Below are 16,316 nucleotides of genomic sequence, written 5' to 3' on the forward strand. Positions count from 1 at the left end.
GTTATATAGTTCTAAAGTACATTATGGAATATTCTGTCACTAGACACTAAATTGAAAATTTAAAGAAAATGATAGAAATAGCTGTAAGGGAAAGAGTACCCTTTTAAATCTAATTTGCTATGCACCACAGTAGGGTAATGGATGCAATGAAAGTTCTTTTATTGAACTCCCATGTCCAAAAGGTATTTAGGTAGCAAAGGATGTTAAGCAGCCCCCCTGCACTCTTCCTTTAAGTGAAGATAGCAGGAAATAAGGTATATAGGTTTGTGTCCTCCCGGTTTTTATTTCCTCGGGAGTACATTTTATGCAAAGGGCACCTTAGGCTACTTCGCAGATCACAAAGGGTGCCCTAGACCCCCTCACTGTCTACATGAATGGAACTCTCAAAAGGGATGGCAGAAACCATGCAGGGAGTTAAATCCTTCAGGTGGGTCTTTTCAAATTCCAATAGTGAAGAGTAGCTGGAGAATTGGTAAGGATTTCATTGGCCTCAGCAGGTTTGAGATCAAAAGCTCCTGTTTAAAAAAGAAAGAAAGAAAGAAAGAAAGAGGGGGAAAAAATCCTGTTGGGAAATCTTAAAACCTCTTTGTAATGTAACTTTAAAAAAGTTAACACAAAGAACCCTTCGACTGAAGCCTGTAACAGCATGAACAAAGAGGATATCAGAACCGATTCTATTAAGGGAAAGCTGACAGAAACATTCATTTATTTTAAAGAGCAACCCCAAGATATTCCACAAATTCTCTGTTAAAAAAAAAGAAAAGGAGTGTGTGGTAATTTGACTCACAGAGAAAGACAGAAGCTGAAAAGGAGCACAGTGCTGATGGCACACAAACAATCCATGTCCATCTCTCCGTTTAAGCAAATGTGGGTTTGAAAGATTTCCAATTGTCTATAGTTATTGGGCGGCGGCAGAGGAGGGGGGAGATGCAACAGTCATTTAATGCCCTCACAATAGCAACTCTGTATGTCAACTGTGCTTTTATTTAGATAATTCTTTTGAGTCGTCTGATTAAAACTGTGTAACTTAACCAGCTAAAAACTTTAAAGAAACAATATTGATACACATTTTTCCTTCCTGAAAATGACGCATACTTTTAGTGCTTCTGCTTGTCTGCCATAATTCTATAACTTACCCAGTATTTCCTCTATACGTTCTCTTCTAGAATTTCTACAGGGTGGGTTGGCAAGACAGCAAGGTATGCGTGTGGGGGGGTGTGGGAATTATATGTCCTGAGAATCACAGCTGAGTGAGCTCCTAAATTCAACCTGACACAAAACATTTTTCAACCCAATTAATTAAAAACGATGGGTGCTCATCAGTCAGCTGGCACAGTTTTTCCCTCCAACCTTGTGCCAAACTGTTAGTTGTGCAGTCTGCTTAAAAAAAAAAAAAATCTGGGACTGAGATTTTGATATTGATTATTAACAGATACCTGACCTGCTTCTGAGCAGCTCGCAGAAAATTAACTCCTTAAGCTCTGGTGCCTGAAATGAATGAGGCAGAGTTCTCTCTTATACTTTGCCATCATCCTGTGCAACATTTCGGCGTTTTCAAGTCACACTAAAATCAGTGGATCCAAAGCGTATATACAACAATATGATTCTGTGTTGTGGCCGTCAATTGCAAGTAAGTCCCTGTTCATTTTTGTGGTGTCTAATGGCCCCTGCAATGAGAAAGTTAGTATCCCATGAGCCCCACTGAAATCAATAAAACAAGTCAATCTCAGCTAACAAATTCCACTGGTCTCAATTCACTTTATATATTTTAATATTCTATCCCACTCTTTCCTAACAGATCAAGGTGGATTCCAACACATTAAAAAACAGAGACAATCATGGTTTTGTAATTATAATGTTTAATGTTTTGAAGTCACTCTTTTTTTATGCACCGATAATAAATATTTAAAAGTGACACACATAACCTATCTACCTAAAAATATTGACACATATATTCTAAAATGCATAAAACATTATTTGACTGTTGCTCCAATCCCAACAGAACAAAGTATTCTCTCTCCCCATAATAACCTTAGGCACTGAAATCAAGCATGAGCAAAATATTTTACCACATTTGTGGAAAATACTCAGGCTGGCATGCGGGTACATCTCCAAGGGTATCCACCTAGAAAGTCTTGGCCCTCTATATGGCCCCATCATCCAGACTTGTCTCTCTGGTATTTTTGGTCAGTACAATGAACGAATGAAGTCAGTTGCTTGTATATTTGGGGCATGTTGTTTTTACACAGAATCAGCAAAATAGGATAAGTTTGGAGCTGCCCATTGTGCACAGCATTGGACCAGCTATGCTAAAGTAGCAAGTTTCATGTTGCACAATCTTCTTCTTCTGAAGAAATAGTTCTGTTTGTGCAATCCAAGCATGCCAAAAAATTGCTTTTCTTAGACCAACTGGCTGCATAAGCATATGGGTCGTATAACTTTTCTTCAGAGAGAAGGAATCTTCAGTGCCTTTATTTACCATTTATGTTCAAGCAAAGTAATGCTTAACTTTCTTTTGGTTGTTGTTGTTGGTGGTGGTGGTGGTGTAACAGCAGAAGAATCCCTTTTGAACCTTGATGCACTTTAGGCTCTGTGAAAGAAGAACGACTCTATACTACAGTGGTACATACACTTGCACAACTTTTTGTTACATTTTCCATTACTGGGACTACTTGCATGAAATGAGGCCTCCTCACCAAACCCTCATCCTCCAATTTGAAAAGATGTCAGCACGACTACGGTGGATAATGGGTGAGCTTACTGGAACACCGCAGCCTGATTTACAGCCGCTTTGAAGTCTGAAAGCAATCTTAATGGGAGCACAAATTCACTTTTATTCCCGTTTCAGTTCACCTCCTAACAATGCTGGCTCCAGAATTGCTATGCGTACAACAGCTTCACAAATCAGGGATCATTAAAGTCTTATTTGTATATCTAAATCGAATTGCCTTCACCCTCTCCTAAAACGCGCCGAAGTTTTAACAGCGTCGCCTGTACAATATTGAGGCAAGCAAAGGGGCGAATACAGCCATCCAAATAAAACTTAATAAATTAGGTTGAGTGTAATTATCCAAACTGGAACAGGGCCAGAAGACTTAGGCAAATACTTCTTTAACAGAAGGAGCCCTTAGAGGTATAATCACCTCAGGAGGAAAGCACTACTGTTAACAGTATTTTTAAAGAGAAGGAAGGATGCTCCAACAACAGTTCCATTCTCTTGTTGTCATATGTCTCATATTTGGACTGTAAGCCCTTTTCAGCTCAGGCTGCATCTTAGTGGTATTTTTCTTCTTCTTCATACAACAACAACACCTTACCGGGTTATAGTTTTCCTAAGATTCGACAGCACGACATACCATGCCACACAGCATAGTTTTGGCAGAAATTTGCCACTCCAACCACTTTTGGCAGATCTCTTGCACACAGCTTGTATGATCAGGCAAGATCAGAATACGGCAGAGTGCATCTACCAAATTAGCGTCTTCTGCGCAATAAGGTGCAGCACAATGGATTCACACTTGGGCTTGATCTTGAAAGGAAGCCCAGCTTGCAAGAAGAGCTTCTCTTTGAATGCTGACCCTCAGTAGTCTGGGATGCCTGATGACAACATGACAGCTGAAGATGGCAATGTGACAGGCTATTGTATTCGTCGGAAGCCGAAGTCAGCATGGCAGCATACTGCAGTTGGTGCGGTGCACAGGAAGACCTGTTTCAAACAGTCAGTCTGAGCGAGCTTATTCTAATTAATTGTTTGTTTGGCATCATAAATTAATAGTGCACTTTTCACAGCAATGCATGAAAAAACAAAGCACCAGGTCCTCTGCCCCCAGGTATCTTACCATCAAGAGGTCAACAAAGGGGGGAAAGGGGAGCAAGAGACAGGGATAGCAAATGCTTGAGGGAAGCAAGAGGAACAGGAAACAAGAGAGGAATGAGAGCAGATGTGGTTGTAAATAGTGGTTCATTCAGGCCCAGGCTGCAGATCCATTACTACGAGGCTAAATTATTGGTAATACTTGATTTTTCTAAAACAACAACAACTGCACTATTTCCCTGTATCTATACACTATAGACCAGATCTTGTGAGATTTGCAGGAAGCCATCAGAGAAGCAGAGCACAGCAAGCAACATATCATACATGGAGTTGCTGGCCTTTTGCTATACCTGAGAGTGTGTGCTTGTGCAGTTAAAATGAGAGACAAAGAGACGTGTGCTTCCCTATGTGATATGCTTGCTCAAAAAAAGGGGGGGGGGGGAAGTAAGTAAGATTGGTCCTGCTGGAGGAAACTAAATGTCACCTTGTCTACCATCTTGCTGTCACAGTGACTTACCAGACATAGGCCCTGTAACTACCATGGTGTCTCAGAGGTTCCTTGTGCATAGATAAGAGAAAGGGACAGCTGGTGGGAGAAACAAACACTATAATAATCAGGGGTGTTGAACCCAGACTTACAGATTTACTGACATATGTGAATGTGGTAGACATTTCTCTAGCTCTTGCACATACATACCACAATGCCCATGTCAACATATAAATATAAATCAGGCACTCAGATGTTGTTGTTGTTGTTTAGTCGTTTAGTCGTGTCCGACTCTTCGTGACCCCATGGACCAGAGAACGCCAGGCACTCCTGTCCTCCACTGCCCCCCGCAGCTTGGTCAGACTCATGCTGGTAACCTCGAAAACACTATCCAACCATCTCGTCCTCTGTCGCCCCCTTCTCCTTGTGCCTCCATCTTTCCTAACATCAGGGTCTTCTCCAGGGAGTCTTCTCTTCTCATGAGGTGGCCAAAGTACTGGAGCCTCAGCTTCACAATCTGTCCTTCCAGTGAGCACTCAGGGCTGATTTCCTTCAGAATGGAGAGGTTTGATCTTCTTGCAGTCCATGGGACTCTCAAGAGTCTCCTCCAGCACCATAATTCAAAAGCATCAATTCTTCGGCGATCAGCCTTCTTTATGGTCCAGCTCTCACTTCCATACATCACTACTGGGAAAACCATAGCTTTAACTATACGGACCTTTGTTGGCACTCAGATGTAGTGAGGAACAAAGGGAACTCAAAGAAACTCAAAGTCACTAATTCTCTCCCCCGCAAGAAACACACACACTCCAAAACAGATAAGACATTTATGTAGTCTGGTGGAGGCAGGCAATATACCAACTAAGACAGTAGACAAGCAAAAGCAATATGAAAATGAGGCTGTTACTGGGGTAATTTATGTTAAAGAAATGCTCATCAAACTCCAATATAATTCTTTCAAAAAAAAAGAAGAAAAGACTAGGAAATAAAAATGAATGGTTAGGTCAATGTATAACAACAACAACAACAACAACAACAACAACAACAACAACAACATCAACAGGAAATACCTCTATTAGGCCTAAGCAGAAGAAGTTACAGAATAGTCAGCATGGTTTGTAGGACTCTTCTTTAGGATGCAAGGTAATTTCTGAGAATCCATAACAGGAGTGACAACCCTTTTTCAGACTGAGGGCTGTGTTTCCTTCCAGAGGCCACATGGTAGTCATGGGTGGGACTAGAGGCAAATGTGGGAGGTGCAAAGAATATAAATTTTACCTTTGCACTTGCTCACTGCGATCAAGGCAAACAAGACACATGAGCAGGGTTCAAGGACCCATTCCAACCATGTAAAAACACCCAGGGAGGCTGCAAAGTGGGACTAATGAGGGGTGTAACCTAGGGAGAGTTTAGGCAGACCAGGCAGGCCATGTTTGGCCCTCATACCTGAGGTAACCCACCTCTGATCTATACCACAGATATAACTTAAGTGGGTTTTATCTACTGTTATTCTGGAGCGGGGCATAACAAGGTAATATAGAGCTTCTCATATGGTGAGTTCTATAAACTAAGTGAACTCTTGTTCAGTATGTGTTTTAAAAAGAAGAAAACGAGGGGGGGGGGAGAGAAACCACAGAAAGAAAAGAACAACAAAATCTCAACAGGTCTGTATGGAATTCATGCAGGAGCTCATTTATTAATGTATGTGTAGCTATCATTTTATTCCATTCCCCAAAGGTGACAGTTAAAGGAGCCGAAGACTGCCTGATTGACAGAAGCCATAATTCCATACAATGAGACTGTATCATATTGTTTGATGTGATATGATATTCATCACTGGTAACTGATCAAACATACTCTTGCATCAAACAGTATTACAATGGGATCATATTGCATGTGCCTGCTGCCAGGACTGTTCATTCAGTTGTGCACCAGACAGGTCTTTTCATAGCAGTGATGCACCAACACTGTCTATGGGGTTTTAAACAAGAATGTTTCCCAAAGAATTGAGTTGTGTATGTGCAATGTGTCAGCAATCAGGATAAATCTTTAGGGGTCCGTAAGAGGTTTTCAGAATGCAGCAATGAGAATGATGCTTGGATGGGGGGGGGCATCCTTAAAAATAGAGAATACTAAGATGTAACTTCAAGTGTGATGAGATCTACTGTATTCACTTATTGAAGCCTTACAGTTTTTTCTGCAGCAGGGTTGTACTCTGCTTCCCTTAGCTTTTACTTCTTACAAACCTGGCTTTGGATAAGTGCTCATTTCATTTATATTTCCTCTCATTCCCTGGGCAAGCTGTGGGCTTTTATTATTATTTTTTATTATAGTCAGGTGCCTGACACTTTTATCTACTTAAATGTTTCTTCAGCAAATTTTATAAAAGAAAAATAAACCCAAGGTGCTTTCGTTTTTAATTTGCTCCAGGACAAGGTTTGCTCCAGGACAGAAGGTGGTTTTGTGATTGCCACAAGGATCAACCAATCAGCATACTGCCCAGTCATGGCGAGAGGCGGTTTCATGATTGTCACAAGTGCCAGCCAATAAGAAATATACAGAGTCAGGTTCTGCTAGAAACAGAAAGCTTTCTTCTCTGAGGAAGTCTGACCAAAAAGGGGTGAGTGAGAATCTATAGTTGGCTCACCACTGACACTTATGTTCATCCATTCATGAATTTATTTTAGCTGTTTCTGCAACTAACATTAATTTTTTTTAAAGTGTTAGAAACCGAAAACCATAAGGTTTTTAAAGCATATGCATAATGTTTATCAGTGTATGTGATGTGACAGATGTGTTAGATACTGTCACCTTGAAAGGTAAAATTACAGCAGGGGAGGTCAAGAGTCTTCCACCCCATGTCAACTTTTAAAAATCAAAAGTGTTTTAGGAAAAACTATTAGGAGTTTCTTTAGTTAGGAGCATGAAGACAGTAGCAAACGATTATGAAAAATAATTTCTTCCTTGATGTCTCTAACAGCGCAACTCCAGGATTTGTTGACGTTAGAAATTGGCATCGGCATCTAAATCTAAAGCACAGGGTAGAGAAGGAACCCCAGCTTGGGGAAAGGGGTGCAGGGGAAAAGCAACACACAGGAGAAGAGTTAATCATCTCCCTCTTACCTGTTGCTCCTCCTCTGCAAATTGTACCTATATCCACATCATCTCCCCCCACAGGACAAAAATAGTCTGGTCTCAGTGATTTTGATAAGACAAACAGCCTGCAGAGAGAAAGGTAAGCAGCATTTTTCCTTCTTCACAAATTTTCAATTCAGGTTGCCACTTACCACAGCTTCTTAAGGTTTTAAAATAAGGTTCGGGGGGGGGGGGGATCCACCCATCAAAGAGTCATGTGTAATTCAACTCTTGAGAGAGGTGGGAAGTAACCATGCACCCCTTCTTTCAGTAGGCCCCATAGAAATCCGTAGAATTTCTTTTAATTATGCACAGGCCTGGTTTAGATGTCTCCTTTTCAGGGCACATTATAAGGTACTTTATAGAACTCTAGATGGCAAGCAACAATCAGCACAGACCCCAAGACAGAAGCTTTTCCCCTCCCAGGTCATACAAGCACACCGTAATCCAAAGCACATCTCTCAATCTCTCTCTTCCATGCAATGTCCATTTTTAGCTTCAGTCAAGCTCCTAAACACTTTGACCGCCTGCCTGCATGCCAACCTTCTGCCTTAGTTCACACAGGAAATCCCCTTGTATCACGCAAATTGCCAGTCACACACCTGGGTGACATCTATCACAGCCTAGCCCCTTTTTGCTTCCAATGCATTTACCATCCAAATCATTTAACTGCCCCAGGTGGTGGATCTCTTGCTTAAGCCAGTGCTTATTTAGGTTTGTCTGCCTCCCCACTTCCAACGTATTTTAAGAATAAATGCCTATTTACAAAACTACATCTAAAATCAGATGTCTAAAAAACTGGTAGGAAGACCACCCAGTTCGCAGAGATGGACTCAGTTACTCTGCAGATTTCCCTCTTTAATCACAGAAAAATAGCTCTCAGCACTTCTGGAAAAATGCTCGGGCATGGACATTGGCGAGCCTCCAAGAGGAAGGAATTTTATAACTGTGAAGCTGTCACTGAGAATGCCTCCATGTGTGCCTTGCCTTCATCACCAGACCTGACACACAGATGGAATAGTCAAGAGGGCATTCTCAGTTTATCTTGGAAATTTCAATGGAATATGGATTCCTAGCTAAGCCCAAGTCATTTATAGGTCAAGATCGGAGACCCAGTATGGCAGTGTTGAACATGGGCTGGGGAGAACTGTGTTAAAACCCTACCATCACCCTTGAACAACACTGGGCAATCCTGGCAGTTAGCCTAACCTACTATCCTGTTCTACAGGGGCTGGGACTTGGAAGAAGCAGGTCAAGCCCTGTCTTTTCAGGTCAAGGCAAGTCTTTCTAGCAAGTCAGTACCCCGGTCAGCTCCCACTGGCCCTGCTGCCTAAGCTGTGGAAGGTGTCTCAACAAAGAGCAGGGACCATCAGAGGCTGTATACAGGCTGACAAGGGCTATACAGTAGTCAAGGAGCTATGTGCTGACCTGTCTGATTCTGCAGGTGCTGAATTTGATGCTTTGGAAATGATAGGGATGTTACTGGGGGCTCATCCTCTTAAGTCTGAGGAGAGTGAGAGGCCTACACCCTCAGGTCAGGAGGGCCCAGGAGGTGGTGTTGAGGATCTTCTCCTGAGTGCTGAAGCCCAAATTACCTCCTCATCTGCATCTTCCTTGGGGTAATGTGAGGGTCTGTGTCTGGGGTCATGACACCAAACCCACCATATTTTTTAAATGAAGATTACACAGATGACCCCATGCATGCCATCCTGACCTCATAAGAGCAAGGCTGGAGATATAGATGTGATGGCCTTGAATTGTGTTGAGAAGGCAATCATATCATGTGCTCTCTTTGCTATATTCTTCACAAGCTGGAACCTTCCACGTGGAGCACATTGGGTGGGAAAGCTCTGACAAAGGTTTAAACCAGGGGTGAGTAATATGTGGCCCTCCAGATGGCGAGGGACTCCAAACTCCCCTCTGCTCCAGCCAGCATGTCCAGTGGCCAGGAAAGATGGGCATTATAGCCTAAACAACATCGGAAAGACTTCCAGTTTCCCATCTCTGTGCTTAAGCCATGTACATGGCTCAGGATCACTGGCACCATGATGGTTGTAGCTCTCCACACACATTTCAATATATGCTGTAATGGAAAAGGGTTTTTCTCTTCTCCCCTTCCATGACTGCCACTCTGGGTAGTCTAGCTGTGCAATGGGGTCTTCAGGTAGACTGCCAGCACACTCCCTGTGTTTCCCTTGGGTGGAAGTGAGACCTGAAGGTGCAAGGTGACTATTTATGAGGCAGACGGATCATCCTGTTTTAATCCATTTCTCACCAGAGCTTACTTTTGTCTGCCAAATCCCACTGATAAACACAAGCACTGTGAAGCCAAATGGTCTAGGCATGTGAAGGGAAAATATCCCTTTGAGTCTGGCACAAACGCACACAGAGAACCCTGACAGCCAATTTTTGAAAGTTTATTAAGGATAAGAGGCAAGAAAAAGGGAAAGGGCTTTTTCGGGACTTTAAGAAAGTGAAGATTACATTTCAGAAAACTAGCTAGGCCTTCCTCGCAAGGCACAGAGCATTCTGGATGGTCAGGAGGAATAACTGAATTTTGGCTACATTCCATTTCTTTGGTGCTCTTGAGCCAAGTAGGTTCTGATTGACAGGTAGCTCTGACCAGCCACTCATAAAAGTTGCACCTAGGCTGGGAAGATGCTGTTCTCCCCTTTTAGATGTTGAGAGTTGGGGCTGTTGAGGTCTTAAATACTGCTGGGAGTCAACTCCCTGCAAGACTACCCACTCATTTATTGGAGTGGGAGACATTAGCTCTCAGTTTATACAGGATGGAAGACTAGAGAAACTGGGTCATCTTACAAGGACAGGCTAGGAATGGTCCAGGCCTGCTAGACCCGGTGGGGGGGGGTAGTTTGTTTTCCTCCCTTCTCCTCCTCCAATCCCACCCTTTTTCTTCATCTGCACCATATGCATCCAGCAAAGGATAGGCAGAGTTAGACTATGGAAAGTCTCGGCAGAAACTTACAAACACACACACACACACACACACACACACACACACTCTCTGAGGGAATAAACCAGAGTTCCTAAGATACAAAGAGTAGCCCATGGCTACTTCAGGCTGCTTCAGCTCAGCGTATTTTATGTCTGTGACTCGACAGGATGGGCCGAGCCTGTTTTTGGCTTTTGGCACATCATCATTAATGCTGTTCAGTAGCAGCCTGCCAAGTGGCACATCCAGGCTAGTTTTAAACGCCTGGCAATTCAAAGACACAAAAAGACTGGCATGTGCTGATGTTCGCGTGGTCTAGGATTCCGCTATCACTCTTACGGGCTGAAATAGTTATATGGCTACTCCCTTGAAGGCTTGGATTCCAGATTGGTTTTCTCATTTGATCAGAGCTATCTTTTTAAAACGCCCAAGGCCATGAAATCTAGTTCTCCCTGGCTAGTCATTCATAAGGGCACTGCATCACACTCCTAATGACATTTCTGCTTTTACAGACTTGGAATTATACCCGTTTCTATTTGAAATGACACATTTCACCACTGCAAAACAAGACAAATTTGTTAGTCAGCATCTTTCCTCCTCATTTTCCCCACCCTCGATATGCCTTCCTTGCTTTCCTGTGTTCCTCATAACCTATTAATGCTGTTCGTAGGAAGGGAGGTTTAGGTGCATTTTACTGTCACCAATTGCTTGGAGATAACAATGTAAGTAGCAGAGTGTGCAACAGGAGAAGAGGGGGGGTTCTTCTGTTTTTTCAAAGGGTCTGAGCTTTAGTTCCTTGCATCATAACTAAAGAGGCAATAGCCCTCTAACTGGGCACAGCTAAATAATTTGAGTTGCTGTAACATTGAACATTGCAGCAGACACAAGGGAGCTTTAAGGGCAAAAGTTAAAAGAAATTTCAACACAGTGAGCAATGCTTGGAGTTGAGCAACTGCATAATACAGCAAACGCTTTGCAACAAAATTATTTAATTCGCAGATGTACATTCTGACAGGGCTGGGATACAACCAGCTTACTGCCATGGTTTTCCACCTGTACATTGGTCCCTCTGCGGTAGAGGAAGATATGTAGCCTTGCTTCAGACTGTATACCTTGATATTGTGCCGCTCGGAGTCACCATGCACCAGGCAGAAACACAACTGCAGATCTGCTCTTATCCTCCCATATACCACCTGAGTAGCAGCTATTATTCCGCCTCCTTAGGGAAGGGACCCCATATGCAAGCTCCACAAGCCACCTCTATCACTCCAAGCATCATTAGCAATAGTAGGATAAACTGCAGCTGGGTTGCCCCGAATGCAAGCACAACAAAGCCTGCCACTAATCTGGGCATTCAGCATTCCAGGCCTTGCTAGGATGTTTTAAGCCCATTTCTCAGGGAATCTCCTGCTTTTAAAGGTGGAAAGACGTCTACAGGACTTGACAAGCTAACTAATTAACATGGGCTTGGAAGGCAAATCTTCTTAGTGACTTAACAACAAAGGACATATCCCTCAGTTAAGCAAGCACACCTTGTATTCAGCATGGACACAGCGTGCAGTTTTAACGTAGCAGCGTTTTCAGGAGCCCCTGCTATTTCCCCCAACGTGGTTTCTTAAGACATCTGACAACCTTTTGAAAATCAGCGTTTTTGTCACATTCTTGGGATGGGGTGGGGAACCGATGGAACAGGCACTCCAACAAACAGCAGGACTACTCTAGAGTAAATAAGTTAATTGTTTTATCTGATGACTGGATGAAATCCACCAATTCGATGGAAGTGTTTAAAGGTATTGTGTGAATGATGTTGCAATATCTGCCTTATTACTCTTCTAATGAAATAGTGGTTGCCACATTGTGGGACCATGGAACAGAGGCTCATCCCTCTGTCACAAGGCAAGCAATGATGCAACAAGGTAATTTTAGACCAGGGAAGGGGTGGGAACTGGCAGCCTGCAAGCTCAATTAGTCCTGCTGCATGACCCAATTTGGCCCACAAGGCCTTTTCACCAAAACCATGCCCACATGCCCCATTCCTGACATCATACATGACATGAGATGATAGGCAGGTGGGCAAGCAAGGGAAGCTTGCTCTCTGCATCAGTCAGTTGATTGGTGGTGACAGCAAGCCAGCTGGGGTCATCTTATATTACTATTATTATATATTTATTTATACCTCGTGTTTTCCCCTGACGTGACTCAATACAGTTTATAGATAAAAACAAGAATTACTAAAAACATAGGGGGGAAAATAATTAAAAAACGAATAATAGAATTACAACTATATACATATGCCTTGTGTTCTTATCTATCTGAGATGACGGTATCCTGAGATCTCCAGATGAAGGGTGGTGTACAAATAATAATAATAATAATAATAATAATAATAATAATAATAATAGCTGCCTATTCCTGCATTGCAGGGGTTGGCCTTGACCTCAGGGTCCCTTCCAATTCTACAGTTCTGTGATTCTAAGATCTACAGTGGTACCTCGGGTTAAGAACTTAATTTGTTCTGGAGGTCCGTTCTTAACCTGAAACTGTTCTTAACCTGAGGTACCACTTTAGCTAATGGGGCCTCCCGCTACTGCTGTGTGATTTCTGTTCTCATCCTGAAGCAAAGTTCTTAACTCGAGGTACTATTTCTGGGTTAGCCGAGTCTATAACCTGAAGTGTCTGTAACCCGAGGTACCACTGTATTTTAAAACATACAATCACAACAAAAAACAGCACGGCACCAGCCCCTGATTAAAAGCAATCAGTTCCCCAAAGCCTGTTGGAACAAGGTGGTCTTCACCTGCTGGTGGAAGGACAACAAGGAAGGAGCCAGTTGAGTTTCTTCAAGGAGGAAGTTCCAGAGTCTGGGAGCAGCCACCAAGAAGGCCCTTTCCCAGGTCCCCACCAAGCATGCCTGTGAGGGTGGCAGGACTGAGAGAATGACCTCCCCTGAAGAGATAAAAACCCAGGCAGGTTCTTATGAGGGAATACAGTCTTTCAGATAGCTTGGACCTACAGGGCTTTATAGGTCATATAAAGGGGACTTTGAAGGGGAATTGTAGAGGGGAAATCCATAGTATGGCTGATTCCAGCAGAAAGTAGAGTGTGATTGGTGGGGAGAGCAGCCAGCCAATTCTTGAAGGTGCAATTCTTGCTCCTTGCAAAGAGTCCCAATAAGCTGACTGTGGGTGTTTTAAAGCACCACACAAGGTTCTTTGCAAGCCCCATCAGCTGACATCATTGTGGCATCAGGTGATTGACAGGTGGACAGCCCTACTCCACCCCCAAACTATTGCTTTATAGCTGCATCTGCATTTCTCATATGTTAGACTCTAACACCTAGAGTAACAACAACAGACAAAACCAGTTGGGCCACCTTGAACAAACACAAAAACAAATATTCTGAGAGCAACTGCAGATAAGTCTTGTCATGGCCAAATATGGCAACTGAATAGAGGATGTGTGATTCATTATATCCTGGAAAAACAGGGTATCACGTTTTTGTGTGATGCCAGTACATACAACCAACAATACTGTTAGATTTAAATGGCTCCTTCTTCAACAACCAAGCTCCACAAACCTGCTGTCTACCAGACTGAGCGATGACTGCTGATGCGTCTTGCAACTTGTTGTATCGGTTATAAAAGCTCCTGAACACAAACACAAAATTTTGTATTGGAACTCTGGGGACTACATTGATATTGGATGTGGGACATGTGGCATCCAGGCCACAGGTGTGTCAAAGACTTGCCAGGGTTTGCAAACCCAACATTCACGCCAACACAATGTTAGCCTCTAGTGCTACCATTCTGGGTTATTCACAGACCACTTTTGAGATGTATGAAAACCTAGTATAAAAATTACTAGTAATTATTGATGCTCAATACAAGCTGCCTGATGAAGATCTTTCCAAAAGGTTGACATGCATATATTTCTGAGAGTCATACCCATGGAGGTATGAGTACCCTCATCTCAAATAAATGAATTTGAAAAGTGAAAGTAGTGTCGTCGTCCCCCCATCCCCTGTTCCCCCCCCCCTGGTTCCACAGGACTGATTGAGGTGGCAATCAAGAGAGGAGGCATTTCTGCTTGAAAAGTTTTATTCTACATCATGGTGCAGCCTTACTGCCGAAGCTAAGCAGATTTAGCCCTATAAGCTGTTTGCATAGGAAAATGCATGGGAATAATGTTTGCCAACCAGTACTCCTGGGGGAATGAAATTAATACAGAGATGCTGCTGCTAATGTAGTCCAAAATAGGCCTGTGTCACACAACCAAGACATGATCACATAATTATTGAAGTTCTCATGATCATGTGAAAATCAGAAACACACAAATCTTAAATGAATATTGAAACAAAATGAGAGAAAGTGTGTGTGTGTGTGTGTGTGTGTGTGTGAGAGAGAGAGAGAGAGAGAGAGAGAGAGAGAGAGAGAGAGAGTTGTGCAAAGCTAGCATGGTTCTGTAATTAACACATATCCTGAAGTGAATACATTTCTGGTCAGAATTTAAACCTTATCAAGGAATGTTGGCAAAGATCTAAGAGTGATTCAATAGAGCCCCCGAATTCTGAGTAAAAAATACAGTGGATTGACCAAGAAAGCTCTTTCCCGCTTTTTTTTTTTTTTAAGTGCACATATGATGATGCAGCATAGCTATAAACAGATGGTATTTGGCCTCCTTCCTATTCTCAACATTTGGAATTCCTAAACTACATGAATTAAACAATAATATTTTATAAACATACAAGGGATTTTGCTCACTGCTTTGTTAACATAGAAATTATACAATGCTGACATTTATGTAAATTTTGAAAAGTAAACAAGAATATGCATTTGAAATAAAGCAAACGCAAATCAACAGAGGGGAGGTATGTTCCTCAGTGCTCATACCTATGTGTGTGAGAGAGACAGAGAGAAGGAGGGAGGGAGGTGGAGAGGGAGCCAGCCTTGCTTAAGGGGAGCATAATGGGATGAAGGACAAATTGTAGCTTAGGCAGTCTGATCCTTTGTACTCTAAAGGCATGTTTTACACCTTGCTGTAAACAAGGGATAGTTAAACCATAATTGGCTAGTTGACCATCAGCATTCATTTACTATGAAACCTGTTATTACAGAGTTAAAAGACGCTTCCCAGTGCTGATTCCTTGTTGTGAGAAGGAGAGTCAACCTGTCCTTGCTTAATATCAGATACAGCTCAGGCTGGCTCTTGTTCTACGGATGAGACACCAAGGTTTTAGGAAGGCCTCTGCTTGTGTTCACATCCTCAGTTCATTGGGTGCCTCTGTTTTTAAGAGCCAGCAAGCAAAAGCTGGCACTGAAGTTTTCTCTCTGCCCTCCTAAGTTTGTTGACAAAATAACGATCCCTACATTTTAATCGTCGTTAGAATTTTGAAAGGGCTAATTACCACTGTTTACAGACAGGCCTTTTCTATTTGAAGCTCCACAAAGGTCAGGCCCTTTGCATGGATCACTTGCCTGCCCCTTTACTTGACCGGATTTGTTTTAATGTGCCTCTAGATACCTCGTCAGAGTTGCAGGCTGAACTCTGCGAAAGCCCAGAGGAATTTTGTGCTGATTTAATGTTGAGGGTGTTGTCTTGGCTAAGGCCGGGGTTTTCTATGAGAAGTTCTGCTCTCTGCAACCAAAATGCAAGGGATGGGAAAGAGAGACATACACAGACCCCCCCACCCACAAGGCTCCCACTGGAAAAGGAGCCCAGGGCTACACCATACTACTTGTGGTGGAAACACATGCGGAGCAAGCCATCTCACACGTTAGGAGGGGACAAAAGCCACTTCCAGACGGTGGCTGTTTGGGGGGTGGGATTCAGTCACATCCTTTGCGAAGTTGCTAAGTTGCGAAGTTAAAGCTGACTGGGAGTTCTTCTGCAACAAACCCCCTTTGCTAAAAGACTAGACTTTTTGTGAT

At 42.8% G+C, this 16,316-nt stretch overlaps 1 protein-coding gene across 1 annotated transcript in view; it reads right to left on the reverse strand.

The window, feature by feature from the left end:
- Positions 1–2,817: 2,817 nt before the first annotated feature.
- The window catches only part of GTDC1 (glycosyltransferase like domain containing 1), a 236,660-nt gene continuing 223,161 nt past the window's right edge, over positions 2,818–16,316 (reverse strand). The window contains exon 11 of the transcript XR_013843193.1: positions 2,818–3,706. The gene's annotated coding sequence lies outside the window, so the exon portion shown is untranslated. The remainder of the gene's footprint in view (positions 3,707–16,316) is intronic.

Source organism: Podarcis cretensis (assembly GCF_951804945.1).
Source record: "Podarcis cretensis genome assembly, chromosome: 1".
NCBI classification, from domain to species: domain Eukaryota; kingdom Metazoa; phylum Chordata; class Lepidosauria; order Squamata; family Lacertidae; genus Podarcis; species Podarcis cretensis.